Raw genomic sequence first — 22,532 nt, 5'->3', positions numbered from 1 at the left:
TAGGTGGATTCTCAAAGTATAGTCCAAAGACCATTGAGGATTTGATAAAAATTCATATTCTTGAGCCCCATTCCAAACTCAGCAAGTGAACTATGAACTCTGGATTGCAAAAAAGCACCATCAATAATATTACAATACAAAAAATATACAATAGATTTAGAGAAACAGTGCTGAAATGCTATGTTAGGGTACATCTCCTTTGTCTTCTATCCTTCGTTTCTCACATATTTATACTTATTCAGAATAGGGTATAGTGTCCTCACATTGATGAGTGTTAAAAATCTTCAAATTTCAGTACATAATTTACTTCCTGAGGAGAGCCAGGCCTGGTTATTGAGGCATGCCATCACACTACCCTATTTCATTTCTCTGTATTGCAGTTATTACTTTCTCATACTTTTATTGCATACTTACTTCTTTCTTTGCTCTCTATCTCACTCCATGAATATATGTTTTAGGAGAACAGAGGCTTCCACTGTCTGATTTATTTTTCTCCAGCACCAAAAACGATGCCTGGGACATGGTAAGCCCTCAGTTAATATTGATGCTGAGTGAATAAATAAATAAGGCCAAAAACCCCCACCTATTTTAATTTTATTTTTCAGAGTACATTCTTGAACCTCATATGAAGAAATATAAGTTTGAAGAGACTTTATAATGGCTAAATTTTTGAACAAGACAAGGGATTTAGAGTTCCAAAGAGGCTAAGAGCAAAATGAATTCAAAACATGAAATTAATTACAAAGTCCATGTTAATGAAAATGCAGGAAAGTTACGTTTTTTAACCTGTAATAAAATAAAATTCAACCACTTGGAAAGAGGAGAAAACTATCAAGTGGAACATGATCAGATAATAGATTTTAGGGCCCTGATTCATGTTGCTGACTCCGGAGGGACCAACATCAGCATCAGAGACTGAACAGACTCTGTCCAAAAGAATAGTATCAATAGTTGAATGGTAGCAGAATTAGCCTCTACATCTAATCCTGTTCTCATTAACACCATAAACATACCCATGCATCTACAGCAGCCAGTATCTCATCCATATAAAGATCATACAGTATATTTTGTCTGTAGCAGTAACACCAATCTGTGCCCCCAAATGTGCTTAGCCCTATCCAAAATTTTCATTTTGTCCTCCTCTCTTTAGCTGACCCAAGCAAACATAATATTCCTTAATGCTGGAGCTGGAGCTTAGACAATTAGGGTGGGGGTCTTTTTGTAATGAATAGGGACTTAATAAAACTACTTTAACATCGCACCAAAGCTTTGAAAACAGTGAAACACAGCCTCTACTGATCATACATATATACCATAATTAGAGGAATAACATAAAAATAGATCAAATCCATTGCATTAAAGACTGTCACACTCTCACTTCTAGATGCTTAAGAGTTGAGCATACATAAGTCCAAATAACTGTCTTTGATTTTAGCTTTCTTGATAAAAACTAGCAGAGCAAAGATGTATAAATTTGCCAAAATGTAATGTCTCAATTGAAATTTGATGTAATTACTTAGAGTATATTCTAAGCGGAGAATATATACAAACTGGGGAATCAGTGAGGAAAACAGGAAAGGAATAAGTACCATAATACAAAAATATACACAAATAAACAAATACACAGGAGAATTCAGAACAACACAAACAGGTCTAATGTTTTTCTCAGATAGAAAATAAACATACCAGAATGTTGATTTTGCTAAGAGTAGTGTCATATAAATGAGGGTTGTTATTAGTGGATTTTCAATATGCAATTGCCATGAATTTGAGTTGAGTTTGAAAATATTTTTTGGCAATAAGGGATTATATTGTTATGAACTTGCTTATTATATACCATTAATTATACTGCCATCTAATTAAATGTGTTTTATATCAGTAATGAAAGGCTGAACTTCAAAAATGGAGTAAATGTTAGGGAGTTCAGAGTCACTCAAAAACAGTACTGGTTGTTAGCAAATGAATATTCTACCTCTACCCTGAACCTGAAAGTATGTTGATGTGTCTATCATGTCACCTTATACAAATAAATATGTCAGTCTTAAGCAAAATTGTGCTATGCTTCTGACATTCTCGTGGTAAAAAACTTGGTCCACAAAAGATAATTTAATCTTAATAACAAGACTGAGTCATCTTTTTTAGAAATATTAGCATTCTTTTAAGTATTAAATTTATAAATGGAATTAAACCTAATGTGATTCCTGGAATTCCCTGGTGGGTCAGCAAGTTAAGGATCTGGCAGTCACTGCAGCAGCTCAGGTTGCTGTTACGGCACGGGTTCCATCCCTGGCCCGGGAACATATTGTGGGCATGGTGAAAAAAAAAAAATGAATGCATTCCTATTTGTTCTGATGTTAAGTCTAAAGCTAGTTATTTGAGAACATCTTAGATATATTTTGATAAGCATTCCTGCTATGTGGCAGGCACAATGAATTATTTTAAAGAATCACCAATCCTATCATTTGGAAATTCTGATAACTACTGCCCTAATCTAACTTCTATTCCACAGAAAACTCAAATGCAAGAAATGGAAGGAAATGCTGAGCATCTTTGTTTAAATCACTCAGCAAATCTAATTAACCAATTCTCAGTTTCCACAAGGTTAGAGAATTGAACAACACCCATGGAAATGTTTAATCCCAGCACAGAACAAGTGGTTATTTTTTTTTTAGGCACGTATTGGTTTCCCCTTGGCAATAGGAGGCAAGGATTCAAGCCTAAGGCTCAGATTTCCTTTTCCTCAGTTGCCTTTACCTCTTTTCAGCAACCATAGCACGTATATCTACCCTATTTAATTCTCATTTTTATTGCCAATACATCTTAGTTTCACATTTAATTTTTCTCACCTACTTATTTCCTTATATTTCAATAACAGGACTTGAAAATTTTTTACGGTATCAGCAACCTATGTTTCAAATATATTGGAACACAAATTAATGCAATTCTCAAAATATATACAGAAATCAAGTTGCATACAATGGAATTTCCCATAGGGGAATTCATGATTAGAAAATTACTTCTGAATTTAAGAATTTCTAGGCCAATGCATAAGCAGAGATTTAAAATATAAATTCTGAAACCAGAAAGCACCATCTTAAATCAACCCAGCATATTAAAAATAAATATATTGATAGAGAAGGGGATTTTAGAACTTAAGAAAAGGGAAATCATGGCCTCAAACAACAGATTGTCCTCTAACTATACTTAGTATTTATACAAGTTACTTAAATATGAAGATTGAGTGATTCACATAAAAACCCTAATATAGTCCTAATAGTTGCTAAAAGTATTTATACTACACTAAAATATATAGAAAATGTTTCATCTATGTTGTTAGTTTAGTCATTTGCCACTAGTTTTCTTTGTAGGGTATGTATAGTTCCAAAATAAAATATATAATTCTCCCCATTTTTTGTCACTATAATAAATTTACGAGCTAGAAAAAAGTCTTACCTGTCAAAACCACAATCAAGTACATGGTACCCAGGATAAGGGAACTCAGTAAGCTACTCCCTATAAACAATGTTTTAACAAGGTCTGTGTAAGTCCTTCTAAGTGTGCTAATTTCAAAAGCATTTAGTACAAATGGACTACTTAAAAGCTGTAATAACCCAGGAACAGTGTCTTTTTTTTTTTTTTTTTTTGTCCTCTTGGTAGACACCGAGCCATTGTAAGCAAAGACTGATCTGAGTTCATGTGTTTGTGTCCTCAGCACATAACAGTTGTACCTGGTATGTAGTGAGACTCCCTGTAATTTTGTTGAAGGAATGAATAAATGAATGAAAATGTATAGTTGCACAACTGCCAAGCAGTTTTAACATTAAGAGAGTCAGAAACAAACAAGAAAAATTTTGATGTTCAGGTAAAATAGGACTCTTGTTGGCTTTTGATCTGCTTGAGTTGTATATAAATCAATTGCTATTTAAAGAGAAAAACAATAGTTTTAAATGATCAGTCTCTAGAGGGACTGATTCACCAAATTTTAGCCAGGTGGAACATTCAAGTAATGAACTGAAATATCTCAATGGTAGAAATATAATTAAAAACCAGCAATACCTTTTTGTGTTTAACATACCTTGGGGAACTCTAGGAAATAAACTTGGCAAGGATAAATAAGGCCTAACAGCCACTGAGAATATAAAAGAAATGAAGTATTAACTTCTATTGATGTAGACAAATAATTTAGATAAGGTATTGTCTATTTCATATTACTATTAAAATGTGACAAATGAAAATAGTTCTGTACAATATTTGTATCTTATTGCAAATAAATATCTCCCCAGTGTTTGAATACTTATCTCTTATATTATGGGAATTCAGAATCTGCATGATAAATGTACTACACTTTCAAATACAGAAAACTAATGATTGGCAAAAGACTTTAAGAGGTATCTTTTACATTTTCAGTGATTATTTTAAATTCAGAATATGGCAAAATATAGCAAATTGATTCAGAAGCAAAAATATCTAGTGGACATGGTGATCAGAGTGACTACTGGATCATTCTTGATCTCAAGTCCATGGAAAATTTATTCCAGGGAGTTCCTGTCGTGGCGCAGTGGTTAATGAATCCGACTAGGAACCGTGAGGTTGCAGGTTCAGTCCCTGCCCTTGCTCAGTGGGTTAACGATCCGGCGTTGCCCTGAGCTGTGGTGTAGTTTGCAGACGCAGCTCGGATCCCGCGTTGCTGTGGCTCTGGCGTAGGCGGGAGGCTACAGCTCCGATTAGACCCCTAGCCTGGGAACCTCCATATGCCGTGGGAGCAGCCCAAGAAATAGCAAAAAGACAAAAAAAAAAAAAAAAAAAAAAAAAGAAAATTTATTCTGAATTAAAAATGTGTTCAGAATAACACTTGACTGTTTTGATTCTGTATTTGCTGAGAAAATTACATTTTAATTGCAAAGAAAGCTTTTTAAAATATGCTCTTACAATTCAATAACAAGCCTGCAAACAAGCCAATAAAAACAGACAAAAGATTTGAAGAGCCATCTCACAAAATATGATATTAAAATGACTAATAAGCACATAAAAATATGCTCAGTAGCAATAGTTTTCATGGAAATGTAAATTAGAAGTGCAATGACATACTATTAGACACATTAGAATGACTAATATTAAAATGATTAGTAATATGCTTGCAACATGTAAAATAACTAGGACTCTCATACACTGCTCTCATAAATTTTAAAATAGCATAACTATTCTGAAAGAGTGTGACAGTTTCTTATGAAGTTAAAGATACTCTTACAACCTAGCAATACCAGTTTTCAGAATTTTCCCCAAGAGAAATAAAAACAGGTGTTCATTCAATGATATGTATACAAGTATGGGTCGCAGCTTTACTTCTAATAGCCAAAACTGGAAACAACCAAAATTTCCATCAACAGGTGAATATATTTTTTAAAACATGGGATATTCATATAGTAAAATATGATTCAGCAATGAAAATAAAGGGGGTACTGCTACATGAGGTTTTAAACCCATTATGCCTATAGACAGTAGCTAATCACAATAGAAGATACAGCATATGAGTCCCAAAGGAAAGCTAAAACTAATCTCTATGGCAGTAAAGCAGAGGTTTCCTAGGCTGGGCTAGTGACTCAGTAGGGAATTTCTTGGTACAATGGTGGTGTTCCACAAGTGATTTGCCATGGGAGTTCTACTGGTACACATATTTCTCAAAACTCAGGAAAATGTACACTTCAAATGGATGCATTATATTTATGTAAATAAATAAAATTGACTAAAATAAATCTTTGATAAAATAATAGATGTAACTGTAACAACATACTTTGCCAAAAAACATAGCCGAATACATGCACTATGGTAAAAACGGCAATTTAAAATCAAAATGATAATACTACTAAAAACATTTTTGAAAACTTAGTGAAAAGAATAGTAACAACATTTTGGAGTGCTCATTATACAAGGTACTTTAACATGTATTTGCACTTTTAACTTTGACCAGATAAGGAAAGTTGGAAAGTTAATAACTAAGTTATGGGAAAATGGAAAGTTAATAACTAAGAAATGAGAACTCTGCTCAACTACTCACATTCACAGAGATATTTAATACTGCATCAGGATATAAAATCCAGACCTTTCTGAATTCAAAGCCTAAAGAACATAAAACCTGAAACTGTAAACATTCTAAAAGAAAGCTCCTTGAGTTGGTCTTGGTAATGATTTTTTGGATACAAATCCAAAAGCATAAGCAACAAAAGATAAAAGATTAACAAGTAAGACTACATCAAACCAAAAAGCTACCATACAACAAAGAAGAAATCAGCAAAATAAAAAGGCAACTACAGAATAGGAGAAAACTTTTGCAAACCATATAACCAAGAAGGGGTTAATATCTAAAATATACAGGGAACACTTACAACCCAATAGCAAAAAAACAAACAATCCAATTAAAAAATGGGCAAAGGACATGAACGGACATTTTTCTAAGGAAGACATGTAAATGGACAACAGGTTCATAAAAAGGCTTTCAATGTTCCTCATCTTCAGGGAAATGCAAATCAAAATCACAGTGAGATATCACCTCATGCCTGTCAGAATGGCAATTTTCAAAAGATAGGAGAGAAGTGCTGGCAAGGATGTAGGGAAAAGGCAACCGTGGTATACCCTTGGTGGGCCATTATGGAAAATAGTATGGTGGTTCCTCAAAAAATTAAAAATAGAGCTATCATATGGTCCAGCAATATCACTTCTGGGAATATAACCAAACTGACAATATTGCTGTCTAGAAGAGGTTTCTGCACTTCCATGTTCACTGCAGCATTATTTATAATAGCCAAGGTATGGAAACAACCTAAGTGTCCACCAACAGATGAATGTATTAGGAAGTTGTGGTATACTCAGCCATAAAAAAAAAAAAAAAAATGCCATTTGCAGCAAGATGGGTGGAACTAGAGACTCTCATACTGAGTGAAGACAGTCAGAAAGAGAAAGAGAAATACCATATGATATCACTTATATCTGGAATCTAATATATGGCACAAACGAATCTTTCCACAGAAAAGAAAATCATGGACTTGGAGAATAGACTTGTGGTTGCCAAGGAGGAGGGAGAGGGAATGCGATGGATCAGGAGCTTGGGGTTAATAGATGCAGACTACTGCCTTTAGAATGGATTAGCAATGAGATCCTGCTGTGTAGCACTGGAGAACTATGTCTAGTCACTTATGATGGAGCATGACAATGTGAGAAAAAAGAATCTATACATGTAAGTGTAACTGGGTCACCATGTTGTACAGTAGAAAATTGACAGAACACTGTAAACCAGCTATAATGGAAAAAAAAATAAAACTCATTATATAGAAAAGAAAAATGTCAACTCCCCCCCACACACAAAGTTGAATGCTATTCAGTGGTAAAAAAGAAAAATTCGGCTGCCATTTGTGAAAACATGGATAAAAATACAAGGCATAATGCTAAGTGAAATAAACCTGACAGAGAATGGTATCATTTATATGTGGAATCTTAATACATAAATAATACCTTACAGAAACAGAGTAGAATGGTGGCTACCAAGGGCTGGAGAAATAGGAGAAAAGGGGAGAAACTGGTCAAAGGGCACAAAATTTTCAATTATTGTATAAGTTCTGAGAAACTAATACACAGCATGTGGACTACAGTTAATACTTTTGTATTGTACACTTGAAATTGAAAGAAAATAGACCTTGACATTCTTTCTGAAGAACAAACAGTGAAATATGTGAGGTGATGAATATGCTGAATGTGAAAATCATTTCACAAAGTTTATGAATATTGAACCATCTTATACTCCCTAATGAGAGGAAGAGGCGTTTGAGGTTTCTGTCAATTATAAGGTTCCATCTGATTACTGTAAATAAATACACTTTTTTAAAAAAAGCAATTCCAGGAGTTCCCACCGTGGCTCAGTGGTTAAAGAATCCGACTGGGAACCATGAGGTGGCAGGTTCGATCCCTGGCCTTGCTCAGTGGGTTAAGGATCTGACGTTGCCGTGAGCTGTGGTGTAGGTCACAGACATGGCCCGGATCCCGTGTTGCTGTGGCTCTGGTGTAGGCTGGCGGCTACAGCTCCGATTAGACCCCTAGCCTGGGAACCTCCATATGCTGCAGGTATGGTCCTAGAAAAGGCAGAGATCAAAAAAATTAAAAATAGAAAAGTAACTCCAGCTTTACCTTTGTTTTTAGAGATAGGGTTTTAAAAAAAAAATTCATTGTATTTTAGGTATACTAAAGCAAAATAAAATACAAGGATTCAATTTTTGATTCATTGCCCTGCCATACATACAAACTAGAAATTTAGGGGTGAGTAGAATATCTTAGAATTTAGGAAGTTTGGGAGCAGGGGAATAAACATGAAAGAGTCCCAGGGAGGAGACTGCTGAAAATCCCTGTACTCTCTTAGCAGCACATCTACTAAAACTGAAATAATACAGAAGACGAGTAGTATGACTCCTGTGCAAGGATGACATGCAAATTTGTGTGAGGCATTTCATATTTTTTTTTAAAAAAATCCTTGCTGTCATGCAATTTTCCCCTTTTATAAGAGATATATTTTCTGTGGCATTTCTCTACTTAAATTTTAAGACTGGAATTTTGTTTCAGTAAAGGTTAGAAATACCTTACAAAGGATAATATAGGTATAAATTTATTAACATTTACATAGATACTGATGATGTTTTGACATCAGAGCAAAGATAAATTTTCCAATGCTGGGCATATAAAGCAGTAATTAAAACTTTTTCGAGGCTACTGTTAATGGGTGACACCTAATTTTCAAAAATAGAAAGAGGCATAAAATGTTCAAAAAATTTGTGCAGGGACATAAAGGGGATAAATGGTGGAGAGTTTCCGTCTGATTTCAGAACCCATGCTTGTAACCACTATAAAGCACCATGTGGCAACTTAAATAATTTTGAACACTATTTTTTATTATATCACACACATAGTACTGCCTAGAGTTATATATACTTACTAAATGACTTAGAAAACTTGGTATCAATTTCTTCGATAAATTTTGGACTTGATGTGTGTGTGCGTGTTTCTCTCATTATATAACTGGGCCTGAGATAAGTCAAATATTTATTGAAGCATTTCTTTCGTTTTAATTTGCTTCTTGTTATCTATTCAAACAAAATAAGATTTTGAACAGTAACAATTATCCATATTAACAGAAACCAATAATAAACAAATGAAACATATATATTATATGTAAATGTGTATATATATTATTTTGAAAAATAATTCAGGGAAGGTTTATAGAGAGTAGTCCACTAGTTCGCTTCTTTTCCTCTCTAGCTTTATTGAGATATAACTGACATATAACACTGTAATTTAAGGGATACAACGTGATGATTTCATATAGGTTTACACTATGAAATAATTACCAAACATGGCTAGTTAAAACATTTGTCATACCATATAGTTATCTTTCTTTTGTGTGTATGGCTGGAATTTTTAAGATGCACTATATTGCCAAGTTTCAAATATTCAAGAGTATACTTAACTACAGTTAAAGTATAGTAACATTAAAATATTGTGGAGATTTTAAGAATGTATATAGAAAACCTTTTAAAATGTGCATATTGGAGTTCCTCTCAAGGCATAGCAGACACAAATCCAATCAGTATCCATGAGGATGTGGGTTCAACCACTGGCCTCACCCAGTGGGTCAGCCACCTGGCATTGTTGTGAACTGTGGTGTAGGTTGTAGACACAGCTCAGATCCCACATTGCTGTGGCTGTGGTGTAGGCTGGCAGCTGTAGCTCCAATTCGACCCCTAACCTGAGAAGTCCCATGTGCCATGGGTGTGACCATAGAAGGAAAGAAAAAGTGCATAATTTTTCATCTCTTACCATTCTTAGAATGATCCAAAAAATGTCATCAGAAAAGTGCATGCTGGGGTTCCCACTGTGGCTCAGCAAAAATAAATCTGACCAGCATCCATGAAGACACAGGTTTGATCTCTGGCCTTTCTCAGTGGGTTAAAAATCCGGTGTTGCCTTAAGCTGTGGTGTAGGTCACAGATGTGGCTCAGATCCTGCATTGCTGTGGCTGTGGTGTAAGCCAGCAGCTACATCTCTGATTCAACCCTTAGCCTGGGAACCTCCATATGCTGCAGGTGTGGCCCTAAAAAGACAAAAAAAAAAAAACGAAAGAAAGAAAGAAAGAAAGAAAGAAAGAAAGAAAGAAAGAAAGAAAGAAAAAATAAAAAAAGAAAAAATGCATACTGTATATTCAATTCCCAGAATTTATCCTATAATTAGAAATTCATACACTTTGGTTACCTATCCCATTTCCCCACCAAGAGACATCTTACTTGGTCATCTTACTAAAATCACTTTCTTTCCTGTGTCTATTCAATTGGACACTTAACATCTTAAAGCAAATTTAAGAACTATTTCTAAGAAAGAACTTTGAACATAGTTAATGTTGCATGGAGCAGATCTGAAACTACTCCTACTACTCCTCCTACTACTACTACTATTACTATGGAAGAAGAGGAAGAGAGGGAGGAGGGGGAGGAGGGGGAAGGGAAGAGGAAAAATAACAAGAATTTTATTGTTTGTAAGAATTTTCTTTTTTTCTTTTTCTTTTTTTATGGCCATACTCATGATATATGGAAGTTCCTGGGCTAAGTGTCAAATTGGAGCTGCAGCTACAAGCCTAAACAACAGCCATGGCAACACTAGACCCAAAGTGCATCTGTGACCTACCTATACAGCAGCTTGTGGCAATGCAGGATCTTTAACACACTGAGCGAGGCTAGGCATCCTCACAGAGACATTTGTTCTTAACCCACTAAGCCACAACGGGAATTTCTGTTTGTGAGAATTTTATTATCAGAGAAAACTGTGACCCAAAACAAAGTTGTTACTAATCCTGACTTGAAATAATCTTTGGGGCACAGAGTTTACATGAAGCTGTAAAAGGATTTTAATTTTAGAGATTATGCCCTTCTTAGGGGACCTAACACTCACTTTATAAGTGGCACACAGAATAATGAGCAAATAAGCATTCCCCAGAAGATAGTACAGGAACACAGAGAACAACAAAAAAGAGAATGACTCCCAGAAATAATAACTGCTCTCTAAGAATCTAGGATTTCTATGGACAAATGACTTCTGCATGACTTCCATTCTCCCCATTTACAAATAAAGTTTGTATTATAGTTTCCTGCCCCAACTGCACCATTGTGAATTCAGCACTGGGTGAAGTAATTCCAAAAACTGGGAAATTTCACTTATTAGAAATAGGATAATTTCCCCAATTATACCCATAAGAGAAACCTCTTTGGAAATACTATTTTTGAATAGAAATGTGATGTATTGATTTTTCTTGATAAATTATTCAATAATTCAATAAAATATATTGAGAATATATATCATGGTGGTCAAGTACCTATTATGTATCAATAGTTCCAGTCTTAGAGTCTTAAGTTTTTAAATTTTATTTAAAAAATTTTTTTATTATAGTTGACTTAATGTTCTATCACATTCTGCTGTAGAGCAAAGGGACCCAGATATACATTTATATACATTCTTTTGTTTACATTATCCTCCATCATGTTCCACCACAAGTGGTTAGATGTAGTTCCCTGTGCTATACAGCAGGATATCATTGCTTATTTACTCCAAATGCATCTACGAACCCCAAACTCCCAGACCATCCCACTCCCTGCCCCTCCCCCCTTTTATTTAATTTCTTCCATTTTAATTCCTTGACTTCACAATGCCTGACAGCTATGGATTCTCTACTACTCTTAAGTACACAGACTTTTTGATGGACTCAATCCAGACATATTTCATTTGATTCCCTTGTAAAAGCCAATACTAAATGTTCTTTGAAGTTAGTCTTAGCAAAATCTTTCATGATGTGTCTTAGGCAAGGAAAATACACAAAAGTAAAAACAAACAAATAGGACTACCTCAAACTAAAAAGTTTCTGCATAGCAAAGGAAACCACCAATAAAATGAAAAGACAACCTACCAAATGCAAAGATATTTGCAAATGATATGTCCAATAAGGAGTTAATATCCAAAATATATAAAGAATTCATACAACTCAACAACAACAAAACATCCCAATTTAAAAAGGGACAGAGAAGCTAAATAAACATTCTGCCAAAGAAGAAATACAGATGGCTAACAGGCACATGAAAAGATGTTAAATATCACTAATTATTAGGGAAATGCATATCAAAACCATAGTGAGATTTCATCTCAGATGAATCAGAATGACTGTTATCAAAAAGACAAATAAGTGTTGATAAGGATGAGGAGAAAGGGGAACAATCATACATTGTTGGTGGGAATGTAAATTAGTGCAGCCACTATGGAAAACAATAGGGGGGAGATCCCCCAAAATAAAGAATTGGAGTTCCTGTTGTGGCTCAGCAGATATGAATCTGACTAGCAGCCATGAGGATGCGGGTTCAATCCCTGGCCTTGTTCAATAACTCAGAATTCAGTATTGCCATGAGCTGTGGTGTAGGTTGCAGATGTGGCTCAGATCCTGCATTGCTGTGGCTGTAGTGTAGGCTGGCAGCTATAGCTCCGATTTGACCCCTAGCCTGGGAACTTCCATATGCTGTGGGAGCAGCCCTAAAAAGAAAGAAATTAAAATTAAAATTTTTTAAAATAAAAAATAAAACTACAGTGTAATCCAGCTATCTCACTTTAGGGTTTTTACTCAAAGAATTTGAAAACTAATCCAAAAAGATGTCTGCACCCCTATGTTCATCACAGCATTATTATAATGTCAAGATGTGGAAACAACCTAACTGCCAACCAATGGATGAATGGATAAGATGTATACGTATATACAATGGATTACTCCTCAGCCATAAAAAAAAAAGATGAAATCCTTTCATTTATGACAACATGGATGGCCTTGAGGGTATAATGCTAAGTGAAATAAGTCAGACAGAGGTAGAGAAATAGTGTTATTTCACTCATATGTGGAATATTAAAACTAATAAACAACAAACAAAAACAAAATAGATGAACAAGCCAAGCAAAACAAAAATATACACATAGAGGAGTTCACTGGTGGCTCAGTGGGTTAAGGATCTAGTGTTGTCACTGCTGTGGCTCTGGTTACTGCTATAGCGTGGTTTCCATCCCTGGCCCAGGAACTTCAGCATGCTGTGGATGCAGCCCAAACAAAACAAAAACAACAATAACAACAAAGACACATAGAAACAAAAAGCAGTGTAGTGGTTACCAGAGGGAAAGTAGGTAGATGGGAAAGCAAAAAATGAGCTAAGGGGATCAACTGTATAGTGACATATGGGAAGTAAATTTTTGATGGTGAAATAAAAAGCCAATACTAAGATCAACTGAAACCACAAATGGAGCTTTACCAAGATTATAAGGCAAAAGACAAAAGAAAACTCATATGAAACCATGTGCTGTACCGGCTAGTTAATTGAAAGAACTAAACATCTCAGTTTGAGAAAGCATTATCCTTATTTGTAGTCTACAGCCAATATTGTATATTTTCTATTGTTTAACATCCTGGTGTTAAATCCCTAGTATTTTGTCGCCATATGAATCAGTTGGGGTTGATTAAGAACGTTCTTCTAACTAGCTCCCAAAAGCCATCTGCAACAAGAAAGAGTTATAGCCATCAACAAGTACTTGGAACAACGGAGGGTATTATTATGTGTCAGTGAAATTATAGCAGTCAATAGAGTCGTTATCCTGCGGCATTAGAAAGAGGAAGTTTGCTCCCCGTCTGCAGTATAAGTGGACAGTGCAATGACAAAATGAGCAATAAAGCAAGTGAGTGCTGTGGGTTAAACAATAGTGTCAATGCAAGCAACGGAACAAAAAAAAGACGTGTCAGGAAACATCCGTTTTTATGGATTGTAGTCTTTCCTTCCTAAAAGATAAAGTATGTTAACATTGAAATTTGTGGAGATTTTAAGAATACTTATAGAAAAGCTTCCAAAATGTGCATAGTCATCTCTTACCATTCTTAGAATATAGCCAAAGAATGTCATTGGAAAAATGCATCAAGGTTTTTGCATATAGAATTTCATTGCAGACTAAGCTTTACTGGATCCAAAATTGGAATCCACTTAAACAAGTGACCATTTAAATAAAACCAACCGTATCTTAGGGTAATATACAGGTATTAATCATCATTTTATAAAAGTAAGTTGAGTACTTATTATTAAGAATGTGTGGTATTTTCCAAAGTTTTGAAGCAGTATTTCTGTATGAAATCAGATATAGTAGCTATGTTGTCCTTGCTTCTGAGTTAATCTAAGACTAAGGTCCAGTACTACACTATGGAACTGCTTATATTAGACAACAGTGTTTGTTAAGCACTCTTTTGTTACTGACAGAACAGAAACTAGTTAGCAATAAATGAAAACACATTCTAAATGGTTTTATCCTTCTATGTATTTTCAATAAAATAGATGCTGTCCAGAGATAGAAATGCCATTTGTCTTTTGTTGCTAAATCTTTTTTGCAGATCTGACACAATGTCTGACATATGGGAGGAATCCAATAATTCTCTGCTGCATATGGAACACTGGGAAACTTTAAGGAAGTGCTTATAAGCTTAGAAAAACACTTTTCATTATCTTCCTGAATTTTCAGTGTTATTTTGTATATTCAACCTATGAATTGTGGTCTTCAGCCTCTAAATATGAAATGTTATCACACAAAGATCCATTAGAGAACATTCAATATTATCTTTAGAATAGAGATGCAATTGTAAGTTTATGTGTCTGTGTTGCTCTTTAAAGTAAACTTAGACATAAGTGTAGTCTGCTATCAGATAAGCAGAAGTTATCCAATAAAGATAAAGAATATGTCCAGAAATTCACTGTTGTAAATTTTTGAAATAGTGAAGAATATTCAGTCTTAAACAAATAGGGCAACAAAACAGAAATCCCAGAGGACACTCTAACTGATGTTAGTGATACAGAAATAATAGTGTTGAAACTTGTGCAGATGAGTCAAAGGACATTGATGAGAAGAGGTAATGATAAGGTAATTTTCTACTCAGTGATCATTTTCTGTTTCAGCCTTTCATGTACAAATTCTTTTTAGAGAAATGCAGCTTTTGAGCTCTGCTTAGGAAGTCATGAGGTTGTGAAATTTAAATTCAACCTTCATCAGGAAAGAGAGATAAGAAAAGAAGTATGCTGCACTGGAATACTTTTTCAAGAAAGCCTTCAGAGCCAACACTGTAATTCATGCCACAACAGTAATTGATCCCATCCCACCTAGATCTGCATCTGATCACAATGCTTGACAATCACAGCATAAGGATGTATCCCCCCAAAAATTCAATCTATTTTAAAATAACAGATAAGAAGGCATAGAAGACATTTCAGAAATGCCTTGATATGCCATTTCTATCAAAATGGAATTAAGGCCTGGACTGTAAAGGGTTAAACATCAATCAACTGACTGGCATGTCAAGTTGTTTTTCATGTTTGACTTTTAAGAGCACAGAACTAAAATTACAACTGCACTGTTATTGCTAGCGCAAGGTTGAATGTGTTATAATGGGTCACATAATGGATCATTATAGCTTGTATTCTGAATCTGAATATGTTTGTTTACAAGTTAAATATATAAATTAACATTGAAAGTGAATCAGAAAATAAATTATTTTTCCAACATTATGCCTGCTTCCTTAAAGTTGTCTTGATGTTTTATATACAATGGTAAGGAGTAGAGAAAAGGCAATGGGATTTAGAGAAACTAACAAAATCTCTGGTGTGTAATAATTTGCAGCTTTTAAAAATATTGATGTGAAAGTCTAAGAATCAGAATATTGATGTGAAAGTCTACTCCTCAGGGAATATGGTCTAATGCCTAAAAGTAAATTATGATAACTCTGCCTTGTTAAAGACATCCTCTATGTCTTAACATAGCGAATAATTTGCAACTCTATTGTTTTCTGAAAAGAAGTCTGTTTTTGTCCTTGGTGGTCAAAACAGAGGTTGGAAGATAAAATAGCAAATTATATGTTTTTCTATGTCTTAAAGTTGAATTTTAAAGGGCAGATACTCATTTTCACTATGTCATAAACCCTTGACGTAATATTTCAACAATGACTATCTGTATTAGATAGGATTGAATTGCAGAAACCATGCTAGATGGTTTTCCCAGAAAGAAACGTACAATACTTCACATAATTGGCAGCATTGATTATAAGACATGTCATTTCATGTATAACTAAGAAAGATAAACATTATGACAGTTAAAAGTGGGAAAATGTATTTCAAATTGATGGAATACCACATATAGCACATTGCTTAAAATGGGCTGAAGACTGAAAGAGCTTCCAGGAAACCATCAAGCATCCTGTCTCTGCCCAGGAAAACTGTAGTTAGCAAATCAGAAAACTGGTACACAAACACCATTCTGTATGGTACCTCTGCCATAACTGGGTAAATGCCCCCTGACTGCAGAAAGCTACCAAATCACAGAAGTGGTGAATACAGACATGTGAATTTCTCTGCCACATCGTGCATCTCTTTGTCCCTTATTATTTCCTTCATTATGGAATTCAAATTTCCCTGCAGCACATCTGATTCTCAGACCTAAATCATAGCTGGAAAACTAGCTATGAAGGAACTTGAAATACATAGTTCCAGCTATCCAGCTTCTAAAATACAGTAAGAAACTCAGAGATGGTTGGAGGTTAGAATGGACATTGCATGAGCCATATTCCACACCTTCCATTCCACTTTAACTGTCAAGTAGGTAACTGACTTTGGGATGGAGTATAGGAAGTATGGTAGGTAGAATAATGTCCCTGCTCTCTGAGATATCCCCATCCTAATCCCTGGAACATGTGAATATGTTACATTAAATTAAAATTGCAGATGAAATTAAAGTTACTATCAGCTGACCTTGAAATAGGGATATTATCCTGGATATGCAGATGGATACCAGAAGGAGATTGCTATAATACGCTGACCAAGGATGCTACACACCTGACTTTGGAGATAGTCGGGAGCTATGAGTCAAGCATTGTGGGTGGCTTCCAGAAACTAGGGAAACCAAAGAAATGAATTCTTCCCTAGAGCCTCCAGAAGGATTGCAGCCCTGCTGGCCTCTTGGTTTTAGATCAGTGAGATCATATTTGATTTCAGACCTACAGAATTGGATAATAATTAATTTGCATTGTCCTAAAACAACTAAGTAATGGTAGTTTGTTATAATGTGTTATAGCTGCAATCAAAAACTGACACAGGAAATAAATAGGATAAGCCTCTGCTTAGTTGGCCAGTATTGTCCAATGGTTACTTTGTACCAAGTGACATTCTAGTTGTGTTAGGAGAACATGGCAGAGTTTGTATTCTTTAGGACCTCACCACCTAATGAAGGATAAGATCAAGTAAAGAAAACACTCCAGTCTACTGTGATTAGTGTTATAATAAGAAAAGTATAGACATGAGGGGTCAAGGAGGTTCATGGGAAATATCTCTATGCATAGAAAGATACATTGTTGGTACTTTCTGAGTTGCTATGGAGGCGAGTAACGGAGACAGGATTGAGTTGTTCTATCAGAAGCAGGAAAAAAAAGTCAGTTTTATATCCACGCTAAGTTTTCAGATACCGAGTTAAATGATCTGAGAGTAATCGTATCTTACCTGTGTAACAGATTTGATAATTTCAGTTGCAGTCATGCTCCAGCAAATCATGCACCTTTCCCTCAGCTTTTTAAAAGAGCTGAATGATTTGCCACACCGTTTAAAAAGATAGACACTATTACATGATGAGAAGCACCTGTGATGTGCCTAAACTTATACTTCTGGGCCAGCACTTTATAAGAGGGGATATTTTAGTCGCTGTTAATACATTAGGATTCTTTTCTAGCACAAGCCATTTCAAAAAAATAAACAAAAAAACAAACTCCAGAGTCTATAATTATTACTTTAGAGTACTGTCATTACTGTCCCAACCAAGAGTCTTCCCACCTCAATTTTGATCAGTGGGGGAATCTGAGTAAGAAGGGAGGAGTGGGGAGTTCCATGAGGTTGTGGGTTCAATCCCTGGCCTTGCTCAGTGGGTTAAGGATCTGGCGTTGCCATGAGCTGTGGTGTAGGTTGCAGATGTGGCTCGGATCCCGCGTTGCTGTGGCTCTGGTGTAGGCTTGGCAGCTACAGCTCTGATTGGACCCCTAGTCTGGGAACCTCCATATGCCTTGAGTGCGGCCTTAGAAAAGGCAAAAAGACCAAAAAAAAAAAAAAAAAAAAAAAAGGAGGAGTGGAATGAAATAGGAAGAGGAAACAGACAGTAAAGATAAGGCTACTGGCAAGTTAAAAGTTCCCCATCTCACATCTTTTTTAACTTCTTTTTGTTCTTTCCTATTTTTGAAAACTCAGATAAATTTTCAGAATTTGATAAGTGGCTATTACTATTTCTGGATTCTCTTATGAATATTTGTTGATACTAGTTTCAGAAAATGTGCCTTAAACAAGATTCACCATAAATTCATAAAGTAGAGATTAATGACATAGTTCTTTTTGTAGTTGGTGGTGTTGTTTTCATTTTTGGCCACCCCCCACAATACACACACACTCACACAACATATGGCATTCCCAGGCCAGGAATCAGATCTAAGCAGCAGTTGTGACCTATGCTGCAGCTGAGATCCACTGCGCCAGGCTGGGGGATTGAACTTGCATCCTAGTGCTGCAAGGATTCAGCCAATCCCATTGGCTGCAATGAGAACTCCAAATGACACAGATTTTTAGTTTCAGAAAATGTGCCTTAAACAAGATTCACCATAAATTCATAAAGTAGAGATTAATGACATAGTTCTTTTTGTAGTTGGTGGTGTTGTTTTCATTTTTGGCCACCCCCCACAATACACACACACTCACACAACATATGGCATTCCCAGGCCAGGAATCAGATCTAAGCAGCAGTTGTGACCTATGCTGCAGCTGAGATCCACTGCGCCAGACTGGGGGATTGAACTTGCATCCTAGTGCTGCAAGGATTCAGCCAATCCCATTGGCTGCAATGAGAACTCCAAATGACACAGATTTTTAATCTATATTTACCACTGATCTCCCAAGCCTTACAATTGAAAGCAGGCAAAGATGGGAAATTGGCCCCTCTAGTTGTTAAGAACCTGGTCTGTGGGTCCAGACTGACTGGCAGCTGCTTTCTTCCTGAGTGACTTGGGCAAACTTTTACTTGCTCCAGTTTCCTTGTGTGTTGGAAGTTAATAATAGCACTTCCCTAAAAGAGATATTTGAGGGTAAAACAGGCAAACGCTGAATTTTACATAGAATTGTGCCTTGCACATGATAAATACTAACTATTTATTTGGTACATAAATAAAATAGAAGATGAATTTAAATTGTTTTAATTTCCTACAAGGTATTAAAATTCCACAGCACTTATGTTCTACCACTCTAGGTTTAATTACACTTAGGATACTTTTTTTTTTTTTTTTTTTTTTGGTCTTTTTGCTATTTCTTGGGCCGCTCCCACGGCATATGGAGGTTCCCACGCTAGGGGTCTAATCAGAGCTGTAGCCACCAGCCAACGCCAGAGCCACAGCAACGCAGGATCCGAGCCGCGTCTGCAACCTACACCACAACCCACGGCAATGCCGGATCATTAACCCACTGAGCAAGGGCAGGGACCAAACCCGCAACCTCATGGTTCCTAGTCGGATTCGTTAACCACTGCGCCACGACGGGAACTCCCAGGATACCTTCTTAAATATATCTTCAGTAATTCATTCAATGCTATTTGCTAGATAAATAGTGGTCCATAAGAAGGATGCAAAAAAGTCTGAGCTTCATAACCTTACTGACAGATACAGATATTACACCAAGGATTCTAAGAGTAATGAGGGCTGTGAAAGGGGAAAGCACAAAGGCTGTTCTTGGCAGATACAAGAGATGGTTGAATAAAATACATTTTAAGGTAAAAATAAAAAATTCAGCCAATCATCCAGAACTTTATCAAAATTTAAACACTGGATATTCTCTGGGGACTAAATCATGCTGTGCGCATGACATTAAGACAGGCTCCATGCCAAAACAGGCTTTCTGCCAAGAGGCCCTCATTGTATTAAACCCGAATGTATCTTCTGCTACACTGAGTTCATTTTCTCTCGTGTAGACTTGGGCTGTAGAATAGGATGTTACCACTGTCAAAATAAAAAGAAACCACAACTCAACTTTCTTAAACACTATGATAATCCATTCTTTTTAAAGCAATCTTGGAAGTTCTATGGAACTAAACTTTTAAAGTAGCAGCTAGGGGGAAAAAAAAAGAAGAAAAAATTTAATTTGCCTGCAGGAAAAATAGCCATGGGCAAATGGATGATTTAACCTATGCATTTAAACTATAAAAATGGTCATTAAGTTTGAAAACTCCTGGTGAATCTACAACTGACAATAAGGCAAGTTCTGTGGACTGTCTGTGAGACTTCTTTTTATTATTTAAATAGGTATTAAACTTTACAAACAAACTCTCCCCTTCCTCTCTACCAATTGGATTTGAGAACAAATATAATTAGCTTCACACAGTAAGGAGTCATTTTCAGATCTCTCACACTGAAAGAAAAAAAGTAAGTAGTAGAATTGTCCCAGACACATCCAAAAGGCCTGACCATGTAAGAAACCAACTGAAATTATTGTTTGGTATAGGAGAATGAGTCTTCCTCTAGAAATGGAGATGATTAGGAAAAATAAGGAAGTGCTACCTGTACTGGGTGTGTTTAGCAACAGAGAAAATACATTCTAGCTGGTTAAAGTCGAAAGAGAGGTTTACAGAATCACTGGGAGTGCTGAAAAACCAGGACAAAAAGTATGCTTTCAGAAAAGACTCCTAAGGCCATCACAGAGCATATGCACCAAAGGAACCACTTCTCCTGTGATCAGGAAGCTACCCACTGAATGGAGAGGCTGAGCCTAGAGCAGTTTCCTCTCCATGCAAACACTACACCCCCACTGGAATTAGAAAGCCCCTTCCATGACTGAGAAGTTGCTACAGGTTCAGAACAATGCTGTGAGGGTCATGATCAAAGTGGATGACCTACTCAGACCTCTTGATGCCTATGAGGTTGCTGATGGGACACTGGTGCCTCCGCTCATTGTCCTCCACAATAAACAATTATATTATTAAGAAAATAACTGCCTCCACAATATGGCTTACCAGCAAAATCTTCAGAAACAGGAAAGGTCCAGCTTTAGCCATACTTTCTACTTCCCAAAGTGCATATAAATATTTCCAAATTACTCTGGAATCTTAACCTGCTAAGAAACCTAAGGACTGTGGTTTTCAGGTTTCCAGCCTCTGCAGTTCTGGAAATTTCACTAGAAAGAAGGTGTAAAGGATGCTGTTAACCAATTCACAATGCATTTCTATATTATGTATTTCAAATGAAACATCTTTAATAATGAATATTTATTCTTTGATACTCAGAACAAGTAGTGTACATCCAATAGATATACCTTGTTGAGCATCTGATTCATTTACAATTCATGCTTGTGAGAAACCAAGTATTAGCCCTACCTCAAAAAATGTATCCATATCTATTAATTTTTCTCAATAAAGGTAGTGAAGGTTTAAATAAAGGAAAAATGCCTAGAGACACCTGACTGGCAATATAGCTTGTTACAGACCATTAAAGATTATTTTTTCCTTCTTAATTTCTGGAAAGTATACTATGGAAGGCAGAATTTTAAGATGACTCCCAGCCTCCCATCTCCTGGAGTATATACCTTGTTCATTTTCCTCTTGAGTGTGGGTGAGATGTGGATAGGGTGGGTTTCCTTTTAATTAAAGGCAAAGGCATTCTACAGATGAAATTATGATCCCAAATTTATTGATTTAGGGTAAATAAAAATGAAGATTATGCCTGGTAAGTATGATTTCCAGAGAAAGCCTTTAAAGAGGGACTGAGCCCTTTAATGAAAAGATACTCTCCTACTGGCCTCTAAGAAGTAAACTGCCATGTTTTGAGAGATAAGCCCCACAGGTCAAGGACCAGAGAGTGGTTTTAGGACCTGAGAGTGGTTCTGATCTACAGCTAAGAAAATGGAGACCTGGGAGTTTCTGTTGTGGCTCAGTGATGAACAAACCTGATTAGTATCTATGAGGATGCAGGTTCAATCCCTAGCTTCACTCACTGGGTTAAGGATCTGCATTGCTGTGGTTGTGGTGCAGGCCAGCAGCTGTAGCTTTGATTTGACCCCTAGCCTGAGAACTTCTCTATGCTGCGGGTGTTGCCCTAAAAAGAAAGACAGAAAGACAGACAGACAGAAAGAAAGAAAAGAAAAAAATAAATGGAGACCTGTTCTACAACTATAAGGAAATTGATGTTTCCAACAGCAAATGAGGGAAAGGACTTCAAACGAGCCTCAGATGAGTCTGTAGACCCTGTGACACTTTGCTTGAAGCTTTGTGAGACCCTGACCAGAGAACCCAGCTATCCTATGATAACCCACTGACCCCACAGAAACTGTGAAGTAATAAATGAGTATGTTTTTAAGCTATTAATTTTGTGGAAGTTTATTATACAA

General features: G+C 36.0%; 1 protein-coding gene, 1 long non-coding RNA gene and 1 other non-coding gene across 4 annotated transcripts in view; 2 read left to right on the top strand and 1 right to left on the bottom strand.

The window, feature by feature from the left end:
• Positions 1-22,532, bottom strand: part of LOC146400417 (uncharacterized) — a 467,787-nt gene that overhangs the window by 120,029 nt on the left and 325,226 nt on the right. The gene's annotated exons all lie outside the window — the stretch shown is intronic.
• The window catches only part of LOC146400418 (uncharacterized), a 325,122-nt gene that overhangs the window by 242,295 nt on the left and 60,295 nt on the right, over positions 1-22,532 (top strand). The gene's annotated exons all lie outside the window — the stretch shown is intronic.
• On the top strand, positions 8,393-8,501 carry LOC146400419 (U6 spliceosomal RNA). The gene has a single exon (XR_014813923.1). It is a non-coding gene; the product is annotated as a U6 spliceosomal RNA (small nuclear RNA).

This window comes from Sus scrofa, chromosome 8, assembly GCF_054392235.1.
Source record: "Sus scrofa isolate SSC_HxYL_T2T_F1_AM1 chromosome 8, Sscrofa_HxYL_maternal_Yorkshire_Landrace_v2.0, whole genome shotgun sequence".
Taxonomy (NCBI): Eukaryota; Metazoa; Chordata; class Mammalia; order Artiodactyla; family Suidae; genus Sus; species Sus scrofa.
This window is presented reverse-complemented; position numbering and strand designations above follow the sequence as displayed.